A 16181-nucleotide genomic window follows, 5' to 3' on the forward strand; every position below is an offset into this window, starting at 1 on the left:
TCTTCTTCTCGAAAGAGCACTGCACTTATTGCGTGTTCGATGGTGGAAAGGTATAGGTACAGTACTTCTCCCGTTTCAGGTTTTGATAAGATGGGGGGTTCGGCGAGGTGCTTCTTAATCTCCTGGAATGGCAGCTTGCACTCCTCTGTCCATTCAAATTTCTTACCTCCCCTCAAAAGGATGAAAAACGGAAGACAACGGTCCGTAGATTTTGAAATGAACCTACTTAGGGCCACCATCCTGCCGGTCAAACTTTGGACATCCTTGTGTCTTCGAGGTGAGGGCATGTCAATCAGGGACTGGATCTTGTCGGGGTTGGCCTCTATTCCACGAGCGTTCACGATAAAGCCCAGTAATTTTCCTGAAGATACCCCGAAAGTGCACTTCTAAGGATTTAGTTTCATGTTATACCTTCGGAGCACGCCGAAGCACTCTTCGAGGTCATCAACATGGTTCTTGTTAAGTTGATACTTGACAAGCATGTCGTCAACATAAACTTCCATGTTGTTCCCTATTTGTTCTGAAAACATCATGTTCACGAGCAGCTGGTATGTGGCCCCAGCATCTTTGAGCCCGAATGGTATAACATTATAACAGTATAGTCCCTTATCCGTTATGAAGCTCGTATGTTCTTGGTCGGGGGCATGCATGGGAATCTGGTTATATCCAGAATAGGCATCCATGAACGACATCAGTCCATGCCCCGCCGTGGCATCCACGAGCTAATCAATCCTTGGTAATGGAAAACAGTCTTTCGGGCAAGCTTTGTTGAGGTCTGAATAGTCAATACAGGTCCGCCACGTCCTATTAGGCTTTGGGACCAACACCAGATTGGCTACCCAGTCAGGGTAAAGGGCATCCCTAAGGAATTGGTTTGCTTTTAACCTGTCAACCTCCTCCTTCAGTGCCCTCTTTCTGTCGTCATCCAGTTGTCTTCGCTTTTGTTGCTTCGGAGGGAAGCTTTTGTCTCTATTTAGCGTGTGGCTTGCTATATTCGGACTTATCCCTGCCATGTCCGAGTGTGTCCATGTGAAGACATCCTGGTTTTTCTTTAAAAAGCAAATTAGTTGCTATTTTGTCTCCTCCTGGAGGTGTTTTCCAACCTTTACCTTTTTCGAGGGATCGGTTTCCTCGAGCTGAATGTCTTCGAGTTCTTCTAAGGGTTCGAGGTCAGCTTTCTCCTCAACCCTTGGATCGATCTCTTCATCAATCTCTAAGACCGTCCCGTCTTTACTTTGAATAATGACGAGGGCTTGTGCGCTCGTCTGTTTCTTTCCTCTTAAGGAAATGTTGTAGCACTCTCTTCCAGCTAACTGATCTCCCTTCAATGTCCCGACACCGCTAGGGGTCGGAAACTTAAGGGCCAGATGCCTTACTGATGAGACTACCCCCAGCCCAACCAGGACGGGTCTCCCGAGCAGCACATTGTAGGCTGATGGTAAATCCACTACCACGAACTCCATCATCTTGGTTGCTGAGACCGGGTAGTCTCCCAAGGTTACGGGGAGCTCGATGGATCCCATGCAGGCGGTCCCTTCTCCTGAAAAGCCATATAAAGTAGTCGCACATGCTTTCAGGTCATGAAGGGAGAGTCCCATCTTCTCGAGGGTTGCTTTATAGAGAATGTTAACTGAGCTCCCATTGTCTATGAGAACTCGGTGGACCCTTTTATTTGCCAGCTAGAGGGTGATGACCAGCGGATCATGGTGAGGAAACTAAACATGGGACGTGTCTTCCTCAGTGAAGGTTATTAGTTGGGATTCAATCCTCTGACTTTTTGGAGGTCTAGGTTCGAGTTCATAGGGGGACCCTTCCCCAGTTTTCAGCTCGTTAACGTATCTCTTTTGGGCATTCCTGCCCATGCCCGCGGGATGAGGCCCTCCTGAGATGGTTATCACATCTTCTCCATCTATCGGAGGCGACCTATCTTCTTCCCTAGCTCGGGAATTATTGTTTTGTGTGGGCTGCGACGCAGCTGTTCTCTGGCTCGCGGTGGCCTGATTAGTATTCTGGTTCTTGACATATTTTCTAAAGTAACCCCTCGAGATCAATCCTTCGATCTCATCTTTCAGCTGTCGACATTCATCAGTAGTATGCCCGGTGTCTCTGTGAAATCGACAATACTTGCTGGAGTCTCTCTTGGACTTTTGATTTCTCAATGGGTCCGGATGCCTGAAGGGGACCTGGTTTTCATTAGCTAGGTATATGTTCTCCTGAGACTCGTTGAGCTCGGTGTACACTCTATACACGGAGAAATATCTATCCCCCTTCTTTTTCTTTCCTCCTTCGGCCTCGGGGTTGCTCCCTTCATTCTTTTTCTCTTGGAAGGGTTTTCTGCAGCAGGTTTTGAAGCTACTGGGTCCGCCGAGGTTGAGGCAGAGTTGACGTTTATCATTGTAGTTTCGGGCTGGGAAGTCACATTAAGTGTTGACCTTGCTTCCTCTACATTGACAAACCTCTGCGCTCCTCTATTAAACTCGATTAGGGACCTCACCGGTTTTCTCTGCATATCCTCCCAGAGGGCACTTCCTGGCATTACTCCAGCTTGGACAGCCATTAGGTGTCCACTATCATCCACATTCCGAGCTCGGGTAACTTCCAAATTAAACCTTGTAAGGTAACTTTTTAATGTCTCGCCTGGTTGTTGCCGAACGTTAGTTAGGGTTGACGCCTCAGGTCTAACCCCCATCATGGCTTTGAACTGCTTCTTGAAGTCTTTAGACAGTTGCTCCCAAGAAGTTATTGAGTGTCTCTTATATTTTTCGAACCAGCTTTTGGCTGGTCCTACAAACGATGCTGGAAATAACATGCATCTGAGCTCGTAACCCACGTTACTGGCTCTCATTATAGTGTTGAACGTACTCAAATGGCTGTACGGGTCGGTCTTTCCCTCAAAAGTTGGCACGTGAAGGATCCGAAACCCTTGAGGAAATGGAGTGTTGGAAATATGGGGAGCAAACGGTTCAAGCTCCTCATCAGAATCTTCATATCGATCCTGTCCTTGCTCGTTTTTCAAAAGTCTAAAGGCCTTCTCTAACTGATCAATTCTTTCCTGGACTGGGTCCGCGAGGTGAACTGTCTGGAATTGGTTATCGCCGATCACAATTTCAGGCTTGCGTCTCTGCAATGGGTCTTTTCGCCTATTCAAGCGATTCCTTAAGTCCGGTTTCGTCGGGTCAACATTACCCCGACTTTGATTCAAATGTTCTCGTAGGTCGGAGCAATTTATGCGGCTCCCAGTATTCTTAACACCTCGATCATGCATGCTGACTGACCTGGTTTCTCCAGAGTCGTCTCTAGTAAAACTTGTTGCATGGTTATTTCGATATGGGTCTTTTCCATGCCGCCTCGTTTCCGCCGTGCAAGACCGAGATGTTTGACTTTTTTCTAATGGGGCGCCTCTCCGCTCCTGGAAAGCTTCCATGTTTCCTTGTCTCCTTCCCGCACGCCTTTCGTCCTGATCTCGAACTAGTTGAGCATTCCTGCGAGGGGGTGAAGGATATCTTATAGGTGATGGAGGGAACCTTATGGGTGACGGTGGCTGCCACCCATTTCGCGGCCTAGATGGTCCAGAGTTTGCCCGAGATGGGTTGGTTGCATTTGGTGCACTCCCAGGAACTTGAGTCCGAGCCTCTGTAGGGGCTCGGTTATTCTCAGTTCCCACAGGTACTTCCACAGGTGGATTAACCGGGGCCCTAGCCCGGGTACTTATCTGGAACCTAGAGGGAGCGGATGGCTCTGCTGGTGCCGGGGGTTGTGCCGGCCTTCTTGTGGCAGCATTCTTTCGCGGACGCCCACGGGGCCTGCGGGGAGGAACATGCACGTCCCTTGGAGGAGGAGCTTGGTTCTCACGCGGAGGCAAGGGCTGAGCCACCTGCACCTCTGCGGCTATCCTTGCTAACTCCTCATTTCGCTTGTTGGCTTCTGCCAACTGCTGTTTCAGCTGCCGGTTCTCAAGTTCCACAATGGGAACATACCGCTCAGGATTGTAATACATATCCTCATCTCTTGGTGGAGCAGGTGGTCCCCGAGAATCGGAAGATCCACTTCTTTCTTCAACATCTGGGTTTTCCATTGGCTATTTCCCAGGATGTCTTGGATAATCTTCTTCAGGAATGTTCTGATTATTAGCGGCCATAACTTGTTCAGGGACTGAATGCTTAAGGCTCTCAACGAAAGCACCAAACTGTTGACGCCGTTTTTCGTCAACGGTGAAAGAAGAGCACGAAAACAATAATCAGTTATGGCCAAATGAAATATGATAACACAAACGAGATTTTTTACGTGGTTCAGCAGTTAATTCTGCCTAGTCCATGAGTCTTTGTTATTAAGCTTGAGATGATCTCTGAAAATTATTCAAGGATGAATTTTCAGAATTTACTCTCAAGATCACCTAAATTCGGTCATTTACAATGGTGCATGACCTCTCTATTTATAGAGAAGATTTCATAATACTATCCCACATATTTCGGGAAGTTATTCTGTATATGCAAATAAATTAAATGGTATTAAAAGCCTGCAATCCTATATACAAGGAAATGTCCCCTGAAGATCAGGGGGCGTATAACTGAACAAATAATATCCCTTGATTATAGGGGATTTATAGCAATCAATGTAGACCGCGTCTCTCATTGATGATTCATAAAGATATTCAAAATTACTATCTTATATCGCCAAGGCCCTATTTACCCAGGTCTCTTGTTGGATTTCGAGCTATAGTATCTTTCGAGACCACATGGCTTCGAGCTCGGGACCCATAATCCAAGGCTATCCTGAGAACGAACGTATTTCGGGGTCAGCCTTTTGAGCTTGCGAGGATCTCGAGGCTACCATCTTCGAAGTCGCCTCTGCTTCGAAGGCCTGATGCCTAGGCTTCGGACGTGTTCCAGTTATTACGAGTCCATTCATTATGAATCCAGCTTTCGAGGTCACAATTCCCATGGCTCGAAATCTGGGTGTAACACTGTTCATCAAAACAGTGCTGAACCACTATAAATTTATGTGTGTTTGTTTAAGATATTTGTACTCTGTCATATATTATATTTATTTCATTCAAAAGGTGTTGTATACTGTACATACGACCGTTGGCCAATTTCACAGGTCAACAAAGATTAATTACCAATAAAATTAATAATAGGAATTAAGTTTAAAATTTTATACGATAGTCACACTTTTGATTCACATTGCATGATAGAATATCAGGCCAAGAATATCCTTCTTGTTCTTGATCTGAATTTTGAGGCTTGGAGAATCAAAAGAGAGTGTAGATGTTGAATGTTGGTGGACTGAGGATCGCACAGCGGAGCAAGACTTTGAATGTAACGCCCTAAACTCCAGGGACCGTTACGGTGTGCATTTTAAACAGTGCAAAACTCGCTAATCGAGTCATTTGGCCATAATCGTGTAACTAAGTATGATTAGTAATTTAGGGTTAAAAATTTTGGTTAAGATATAACGTTTCACTAAAACTTTTACTGTATACATTAGGATCCCAAAAATATAATGTAAAGGTCAATTACAGGAAAATATATACAACCAGCCGATCAAAGCAGCAAAATAGGGTTTAACCCTAGTTCCTCTTTCAACCCTCGGCAATGGTGGTCGAGCAGCCGCATATGTACACATTGTCACCTAAGCTCTCCAACACAAGGATGGTCCAACTTTCTTTTTCCTTTACCTGCACCACATAACACCCGTGAGCCAAAGCCCGGCAAGAAAACTCAATATGCTCATGAACAAGTAATAACATGTTACTAAGTCATGATAGGCATGCCTAGCAGTAATAACCCTACTCATGCATGCAAGCAGGTACGAATACATGTTTGTAAAGTCTTGCGCTCTGAGTAGAGGACTAATAAGTCTCTCGCTCTGGGGTAGATGACTAATAAGTCTTTCTGAGGTATATGACTAATAAATCATTCCTTGACCAGTTAACTAATAAGTCACTCTCTAAATAGATGACTGATAAGGCCATCTCGGTCAAAAGACTGATAAGTCCATCTCGGTCAGATGAGTGATAAGTCCATCTCGGTTAGATGACTAATAAGTCTATCTCGGTCAGATGACTTATAAGTCTATCTCGATTAGATGACTAATAAGTCTACCTCGGTCAGATAACTAATAAGTCTGTCTTGGTCAGATGACTATAAGTCTATCTCGATTAGATGACTCATAAGTCTATCTCGGTAAGATGACTGATAAGTCTATCTTGGTCAGATGAATAATAAGTCTATCTTGATTAAATGACTAATCAGTCTATCTCGGTCAGATGACTGATAAGTCCATCTCAGTCAGATGACTAATAAGTCTATCTCATAGGTCCCATACCCTCCTAGCCATGTGACGTGTAGGTCACCTTAGCCTTTTTGGCTTTGGCTCTATGTAACTAGCATTTAGACTAGACAAGCGCTTTTAGTTTTCATCGAACTTGAGGTCAGTCCGGCATTAATGCATGTGATGAGTTATTCAATGCACATGTCGATTAGATCTAATCTTTATCGACTTGTGTTAAACACGCTACAACCATCCTTGACTCATAAGTCAATGTCATACGACCAGTGCTCGGTACTACTGCCGAACTTGAGTAGTAAGTCACAGCTTCACTGTCAATACTGACACCAGTGTCGATCCTTGACTAATAAGTTAGTGCTTCCTCAATGAGGTAATGCAAATAGACATATATCATATGTCAAATATTCAGATATAAGGCATTTAGCATTCTTAATCAATAATTATAAGCATAATTATAATCATGCACAAATACAGAGACTCAAGCTCTGATCAATCTTAATTTCAACATTCATGCCATGCCCTAATCTCATGTATCTTATGCATCACATGTATCACATATTGGGTGCAGTTTTCTTACCTTTGGTCCAAACACAGGTTACCAATAAACGAGCCACAAGCATGATCCTGATTCCAATCCCCTAGTGATAACCTAGTCACAACCATAACATAAAACCTCATCAAAACGAGTGATAAAAGGTTTCCAGACCAAGACCTATCCTCCGGGACATCAAATCCTACTAAACTGGGTAGTAGGAAAGATCCTGAGGCTTAAGGTTTGAGTTCCCACGATCAAAACACTACTTTGGGCACAAATGCTCTCAAGCACCGTGGCCCGCCTCCCCAAGCGTCGTGGCCCCCAGCCATGATAGAGGCACCAGCCTCAAGCACCTGCCCCAAGAGTCGCGGCCCACCTCCTCAAGTGTCGCGGCCCCCAGGCCCTTCAGCACCACCACTCACCTGCCCCAAGCTCGGGCCGCGGCCCCACCTCTAAATCCAGCCAAAACCTCGATTTTACAATTTTTAAACATTCTAAAAACCTACCCAAACATCTCTAAATCCAAAATCAAAGTTCCCAAACATCCCTATTATCCAAAACCATTACAACCCAAGTCTCAAATCATCCAAAAACTCATCAAAACATAAAATCGAATTCAAGCTTAAAACTTTAAAAACTTAGAGCTTAAAACTTGGATTTCCTTCGATTATGTCGTTTCCCAACTAAATCCTCCGGCTAATAAGCTTCTAATCTTCCCTAGAATCGTTATGCCTCGATCCTCACTTGAATTCGAGTCCTAGAACTTAAGTTTCCTTTGCAAATGCAATAGGGAGACGAAAATGGAACTTTGAAGGAGAGAGAACGTTCTGAACGTTCTTTTTATTTCTTAACAAGTTACTTCAAGCTTAAGTAGCCTCAAACAAATGCTAATGCTCGGGGTCCCGAAAACGCCTCCGGGGGTAAAATAGTCAAAACTTCTAGAATTTCCCCCTGATCTTATTAACTCCCAATTTATCATCAAATACTTATTCTCATTACCCAATAACCCGATAATGTGCTAAATACCCCTTGACTCACTCTGAATCAAGTATATATCATGTTGTGACTTTTCCACTAGCTTACCTCCTAGGATCGTCTCCTGCTGAGTAACCCTAGCATAACCAAATAATAATGAAGCACCACACACATACCACATATATGCCGAATATGCCCAAAATGGCCAAAATGGCCAAAATATGAAAATCACCCAATTAATCAAAAATTGGTTCACATGCATTTTTAATACACCTAAACATGAATATTATCATTTAATTACAAAATAAATCAATTATGGCCTTCTCGACATCCTAATCAAGGTCATAAACCTTATTAGGAAATTTTGGTCATTAGAACTATCCCCTCCTTACAGAAATTTCGTCCTCGAAATTTATCTGAACCACCCAGAATATAAATTCCGCACAACTGATTCCAGTTTTCCATGTCGTTCCCTCGAGCTCACTGTTTCTGGATCATACCTTAACTCAAGGTGTAACTTTGTTCCTCAGATTCTTGTTCCTTCTGTTAAAATCTGAACTAGCTACTTAGCCTAAATTCCTAGATTCTCATAACTCAACTCATGAGTTTCTTTTAACCCATGTCCTCAACATGGAAATATAAAATACACTGTATACAGCTAACAATGCCAATGATAAGGCCAATCCAAAGTCAACCTGACCAGTCCTATCCAACACTCAAACGGTCATATCAATCGAGGGCTCAACTTTTGCTTACCTCTTCACCCCTTTCCATGGTGATACTTTAAGGGAGATACAATCTTCTACTTGGAACTTCATATTCCTGCATCTCAAATCAACATAACTTTTTCATTTACTTTGAGAAGTGAGCTTCCAAGCTCCAACATTTTCAAAAACCTTAATGATCCCCTTTTAACCTCATAATCCAGATATAATATCTCATTCATCTTATAAGATGTTCTTCCGATAATAATTGGATAACTCTCTCTCTCTCTCTCTCTCTCTCTCTCTCTGATTTACCATCAGTCTGAGAGTAATAAAATGTGTATTCATCACCTTCTGCAACCCTTCCAAAACTTGGAAGTAATAATGGAGTCTTCATCTGATAAGATGGACCTTGAATTCCCATGAAGGCATACCACCTCTCTCACACAAAGATCTGAATATTGATCAGCGGTATTACTCATCCTTACTAATAGAAGTAGCTCACTTTAAATATTGGTCCCTAATGGCCCAATCCAAATCACTCTAACCCACTATCCTGGGCAGCCCCATCGCGAAACCCATCACGATGTTTTCTTATTTCCAATATGGAATACTCAAAGGCTACCATAGCCTTACCAGTTTCTGATACCCTATCTTGACCTGCTTATCAGGTGAGGAACTTTTTCACGTATTCCATTATGTCCCTCTTCATCCCAGGCCACCACTATAAAACTTTCATATCCTATTACATTTCCATGATGCTGGGATGAAGAGAATAAGAGGACAATATGAGATTCATCTAGAATCTCCCATTTAATTCCAGTGTCCATCAGATCTCAAGTCTGATTCTTATACCTCAATAAACTCCTATCTGACACTGTATAATTCTTAGCTAATCCATCTAAAAAATTCCCCTCAATTCTGCCATCTGCGGTTCACTTATCTGTTTTTCCTTTGATCATTTACTAAATAATAAACTCAAATATAAAACTGGCCACCTGGCCCACCAGTAACTCTACTCTAGTTCTAGTCAGATCCTTTAACCAACATGTTGCATAGCAATCACTTTTCCCTATCACTGAGGTGTCATAACAACCTACAAAACAATTTTGATCTGTAAGAAGACTCATAATTCTTTCCCAAAGCACATATAATATCCTGTCCGTCCAAGGAAACTCCTGCCCTCTAAGGCTTTCCTTGACCTTGGCAATTCTCCAACTGAGAATATATCCTAATACCATCGTCCAAGATGATTACAAATCCAATTTAGATAATCCTAAGTACTCCATTCATTTATTTCATCAAAACAACTCAGCACTCCAAGTGCCCTTATCCATTATAAAAACAATCTTCTAAATATCATTCTCCTTGATCTCTAGCTGGTAATAACCAAATCAAAGATCCACCTTGGAGAATACCATCTTACTCAACAATTGAGCCTTAAGTTCTTACAACTTTGGTGGAGCCATTCAAAACAGTGCCCTAGACCTAATTCCATTCCTGGCACCAGTCCAATCACCATTCTATCTATTTGTATGAAAGTAATCCTGAAAAATTCCCTAGACATCCATCCAGAAACTCACAGACTAATCCAGTCTATCCTGATCCTACTGACACAACCTAAGTGGTATCCACCACACTAGCTAAGAGTTATATGCATCCCCCTGCAATAGATCTCTAGCTCTAAATACATATGTCATAAGCATACAAAATCCATGCACAGTGCCAACTACCACAAGGGTCTCCCTCTCTCAAACCCAAGAATTAATATCATTTCCTTGCGATCTAGCATTTCCCCACACTTGATTAATCAATCCAAGTCAAGGATCATACTAAAGTCAGTCATAACCAACTTTATCACAACATAATCATGCAATCTTCATATCATCTTTATGCCTCTCTATATACAACAAACAAAGAAATCACATGGTAACAAAACCAGTTAGCATAATACAAAAATCAAAACTAGAAAGCTAACCTGCCACCCCTAAGGAACCAGCCTCAGTCTCAGTCTCAGTCTCGGTCTCCGACTCTGACTGCTTTGGAATGAACACTCGAGTTGGGGTCGAGCTGTCCATCCCCTTTTGCTCCTCTATCTCTCGACTTGGGCAATCCCTTTTGATATGCCAAACCATTCCACATAAGAAACATGTATTTGGTCAGCACCCCTTCAAATGAATCCTCTTGCATCGAGCACATATTGGATAAGACCTCTAGTTCTTATTTTTTTTCTTGCTCCAATTAGTGGAGGTGTCACTGTCTAAGCTTCGCTCTCTCTGACACTCTTCTTCTCATTTCTTATGCTCTCAACAGCAAGAGCCCTCTCTTCCACCTGAGCGTAGGTGGAGGTTTCATGCACTGGGGCAACTCTAACACCTTGAGCTATCCTGGAACTCAATCCTTGGATAAACTTTTCCTTCCAAGCTACATCTGTGGGTACCATATCAAAAGCAAACTTGGCCAACCCATTAAATCTCTTAATATACTCAGTTACTGTTGCATTTCCCTGAATGAGATTCATAAACTCATTCATCTTAGCAGTCTGGGCTGCATCACAGTAATACCTTTCATTGAACAACTTCCTAAATTCTTTCCAATCCACCGAAGTTGTGTCTCGTGTCTGGGATACTACCACCCACCATGGCCGAGCATCATCTCGCAATACATATGTCGCACAGATCACCTTATTGTGACCTACCAGACCCATACTATTGAGAATGGAACTAATCATGTCCATCCATTGCTCGGCTCTGAATGGATCCAGGCCTCCCTCGAAGACTAGAGGGTAATACTCCTGGAATCTTCCACAAATAAATTCCCATCTGTTCTCAACCCTAGGCTGAGCTAAAACTGGTGCCACTCCTGGCATTGTAAAGGAAGAGGTGTTCCCCGAAAGATTTCTCTATTGCTTTAAACACCTAATCTCTTCCTCTTGCCTCTGTAATCTTAATTGCAAATCTGTAAGAACCTGCTGGAAATTCTGAGGGGTAGGTGAAGAATTCAAACTCTAGATGTAACTCCCAGCCTATGTATAACTATCACCTTGCCTCATTATCTGCCTTGGATACATACCTGCTGATTGATCTACAATCAATAACTTGACCCATTAAATATGATGATCATATCAAGAGCTTTCCCCATAGGATCAATCATACCACCCTACAATCACAAATCACTGCAGTGCTAAAAAAATGCCCATAGCATTCGTACATCAATCATAATCCTTACTCTTCCAACACACATACCATGCCTTCAACTCCAGCATGAAAATATCACATTTATATATTCACGGAGCATGTAATCATATAATCATATTAATAGTCCAGAGCCAGACTCTATCAGAATCTCATGCTCCCTAATACAATGTGCAGGTAAATCATTTACATTCTATTTAAGCATTTAAGCACATAACTACATAAATAGTTACCATTCCCTGAGTGAAGCTATCTTTAGTGAAGAGTGTACTTGCCCAACTTGTCTTCAAGAACCCTTAACCTTGGCTCGCTCTGATACCAAGTTGTAATGCCTTAAACTCCATGGACCGTTATGATGTGCATTTTAAACAGTCCTAAACTCGTTAATCGAGTCATTTGGCCATAATCGTGTAACTAAGTATGATTAGCGATTTAGGGTAAAAAAAATTTCATAAGATATAACGTTTCACTAGAACGTTTACTGTATACATTGAGATCCCAAAAATATAATTTAAAGGTCAATTACAAGAAAATATTTACAACCAGCAGATCTAAGTGGAAAAATAGGGTTTAACCCTAGTTCCTCTTTCAACCCTCGGCCGTGGTGGTCGAGCACCTGCATATGTACACATTTTCACCTAAGCTCTCCAACTCAATGATGTTCCAGCTTTCTTTTGCCTTTACCTGCACCACATAGCACCCGTGAGTCGAAGTCCAACAAGAAAACTCAATATGCTCATGAACAAGTAATAACATGTTACTAAGTCATAATAGGCATGCCTAGCAGTAATAACCCTACTCAAGCATGCAAGCAGGTACAAATACATGTTTGTGAAGTCCTACGCTCTAAGTAGATGACTAATAAGTCTCTTTGAGGTAGATGACTAATAAGTCATTCCTTGACCAGTTGACTAATAAGTCACTCTCTAAATAGATGACTGATAAGTCCATCTTGGTCAGATGACTGATAAGTCTATCCCAGTTAGATGACTGATAAGTCCATCTTGGTCAGATGACTGATAAGTCCATCTCGGTCGGATGACTGATAAGTCTATCTCGGTCAGATGACTAATAAGTCTATCTCAATTAGATGACTAATAAGTCTACCTCGGTCAGATGACTAATAAGTCTATCTCGGTCAGACGAATAATAAGCCTATCTCGATTAGATGACCAATAAGTCTATCTCAGTCAGATAATTGATAACTCTATCTCGGTCAGATGACTAATAAGTCTATCTCGATCAGATGACTAATAAGTTTATCTTGGTCAGATGACTGATAAGTCCATCTCGGTCAGATGACTAATAAGTCTATCTCGGAGGTCCCATACCCTCCTAGCCATGTAACGTGTAGGTCACCTTAGCCTTTTCGGCTTTGGCTCTAAGTAACTAGCCTTTAGACTAGACAAGCGCTTTTATTTTTCATCGAACTTGAGGTCAGTCCGGCATTAATGCTCATGATGAGTTATTCAATGCAAATGTCGATTAGATCTGATCTTTATTGGCTTGCGTTAAAAACGCTACAACCGTCCTTGAATCATAAGTCAATGCCATACGACCAGTGCTAGCTACTACTGTCGAACTTGACTAGTAAGTCACATCTTCACAGTCAATACTGACACCAATGTCAATCCCTGACTAATAAGTCAATGCTTCCTCAATGAGGTAATGCAAACAGACATATATCATATGTCAAATATTCAGATATAAGGTATTTAGCATGCTTAATCAATAATCAGAAGCATCATTATAATCATGCACAAATACAGAGACTCAAGCTCTGGTCAATCTTAATTTCAATATTCATGCCATGCCCTAATCTCATGTATCTTATGCATCACATGCATCACAGGGCCGCGGCCCCACCTCGAAACCCAGCCAAAACTTCAATTTTACCATTTTTAAACCTTCCAAAAACCTACCCAAACATCTCCAAATCCAAAAATCAAAGTTCCCAAACATCCTAATTATCCAAAACCATTAAAACCCAAGTTTCAAATCAACCAAAAACACATTAAAACATAGAATTGAATTCAAGCTTAAAAACTTAGACCTTAAAACTTGGATTACCTTCAATTATGTCATTTCCCAACTAAATCCTCCGGCTAATAAGCTTCTAATTTTCCCTAGAATCACTATGCCTCGATCCTCACTTGAATCCGAGTCCTAGAACTTAAGTTTCCTTCGCAAATGCGATCGGGAGACGAAAATGGAACTTTGAAGGAGAGAGAACGTTCTGAATGTTCTTTTTATTTCTTAACAGGTTACTTCAAGCTTAAGTAGCCTTAAACAAATCCTAATGCTCGGGGTCCCGAAAACGCCCCCAGGGGTAAAATAGTAAAAAACTTCCAGAATTTCTCCCTGATCTTACTAACTCCCAATTTATAATCAAATACTTATTCCCATTACCCAATAACCCGGTAATGTGCTAAATACCCCTTGACTCACTCCGAATCAAGTATAAATCTCGTTGTGACTTTTCCACTAGCTTTCCTCCTAGGATCGTCTCGTGCTGAGTAACCCTATCATAACCAAATAATAATGAAGCACCACACACATACCACATATATGCCAAATATGCCCAAAATGGCCAAAATATGAAAATCACCCAGTAAATCAAAAGTGGGTTCACATGCATTTTTCATACACCTAAACATGAATATTATCATTTTATTACAAAATAAATCAATTATGGCCCTCCCGGCCTCCTAATCAAGGACATAAACCTTATTAGGAAATTTTAGTCATTACATTGAAGATTTAATCTGATAATATGAAAGATGAACTCTTTGAACAGTGTTATTCAAGTTATGATAGATCTAGGTTTTGATTTTTGTAATGACCCACTACTCTAGACTTTTTTGGACCATTAACGAAACTATACATAAAACTTACATTTTTGCGAAAATACCATAATTTATCAGAAACTTGTAGAAATAAAGTTTACTTTCATAAAATAAGTAGGATATGGGTAACCATTGTCTTTAAAACAAAAATAACTTAAAAACTAAAAAGAGTTACATAGAAAATGCGGAAAATACATTTAAAACCATAAAAACATAAACAAGACTACATCCTCGAATCGAATAACGCTCGGCCCCTTGACTCCATTCACCATCGATACACATCCTCTAAGCGTCACGAATCTTTCCACCTCTAAAGCTTATTTCCTGCACATAAACAGAAAGGAATGAGCCTAATGCCCAGCAAGGAAAAATCTAACACTTAATCATACACATAATTTCATAAGAAACATAAAGACTTAACATAATACATATAACATACACTTATTATAATGGCCATTATTACTTGGGGTCCCATAGACTAAACAAGCATATGCCCATGGGATTAGTGGGGTCCTACTAGCTAAGTAGGTCATATGCCCATAACCCATTTGGGGTCTTGTTAGTCATATGGGTCATATGCCCAAGCCTACAAACATACATACATATCATAACACATTTAATAACATAAAACATATAGATAACATAAGCACATAACATATTGATTCTAGCCTATTTTCCTTACCAAAGTTACCGGGATATAATGGACTGAGTTGGGACTTTTTGGAACACTCTTAAAACCATAAGAAAGAGTGAGTCTAAAGAAAGGAGATGAAATGAAAGAGATGGAAAGACTAAACCATTTGAGAAACATGCTTACCGAACTTATGTGCTCAAGAACTTAGATTCCCTAACCAAAATGAAGATTAAGGTTAGAGATTGAGTAGAAGACTATGAGAAAGAAAATAACATAATACAGAAAGGAACTAGAGTTTTGGTTACCTCAAAGACTTGAAAGACCAATCTACATCTCCACCGAAATACTATAGAACTCACTTCCCAAAGTGTTTGATAAGCTTATGATGTTTAAGCTTATAGTTTTTCCCAAACCAGGTGTTTACACTCTCACACTCACTTAACACTAGCAGCTTCTGAACTTAGAGCAAAAGGTGAATAATGGCTGGGTACTAGGTCCTATTTATAGAGTTTGGGAAAGAAAGTATCTTGATTTTACTTGAATAAAAATAATGGATTTTTAGATGAAAATCATTTGAATAATCATTCAGCAGAGGCTGAAGACTCGTTCAAAAGATGCTGGACTTATGGAGGAGTTTGAATGGCTGAAAGGAAAAGAATTCAAAAGTATTTGAATTTATGCTGGAGGAGGCGATATATCGCCCCCTATAGGCGATATATCGCCTGGACCATTTTTCCCGAGGCGACCGTGCATCGATTCGTGTTTTCCGTATCTACGTGCTGCGATATATCGCCCCCTATAGCTGCGATATATCGGCACACGCTGAATATTTAAACACGAAATTACACATATTTTAGCTAAGTTTGAATGGAGTAAACAGCCTTGACTAAGCCCTCAACGTACTCAAAGCTGCTGACTGACCCTATAACATTCAAACTTTACTCCTTATTATATTAAATCCTCAAAAATCTTTAATCCTTAATCACCATTCATAACATGTGC

Source organism: Humulus lupulus, chromosome 3 (assembly GCF_963169125.1).
Source record: "Humulus lupulus chromosome 3, drHumLupu1.1, whole genome shotgun sequence".
NCBI lineage: Eukaryota > Viridiplantae > Streptophyta > Magnoliopsida > Rosales > Cannabaceae > Humulus > Humulus lupulus.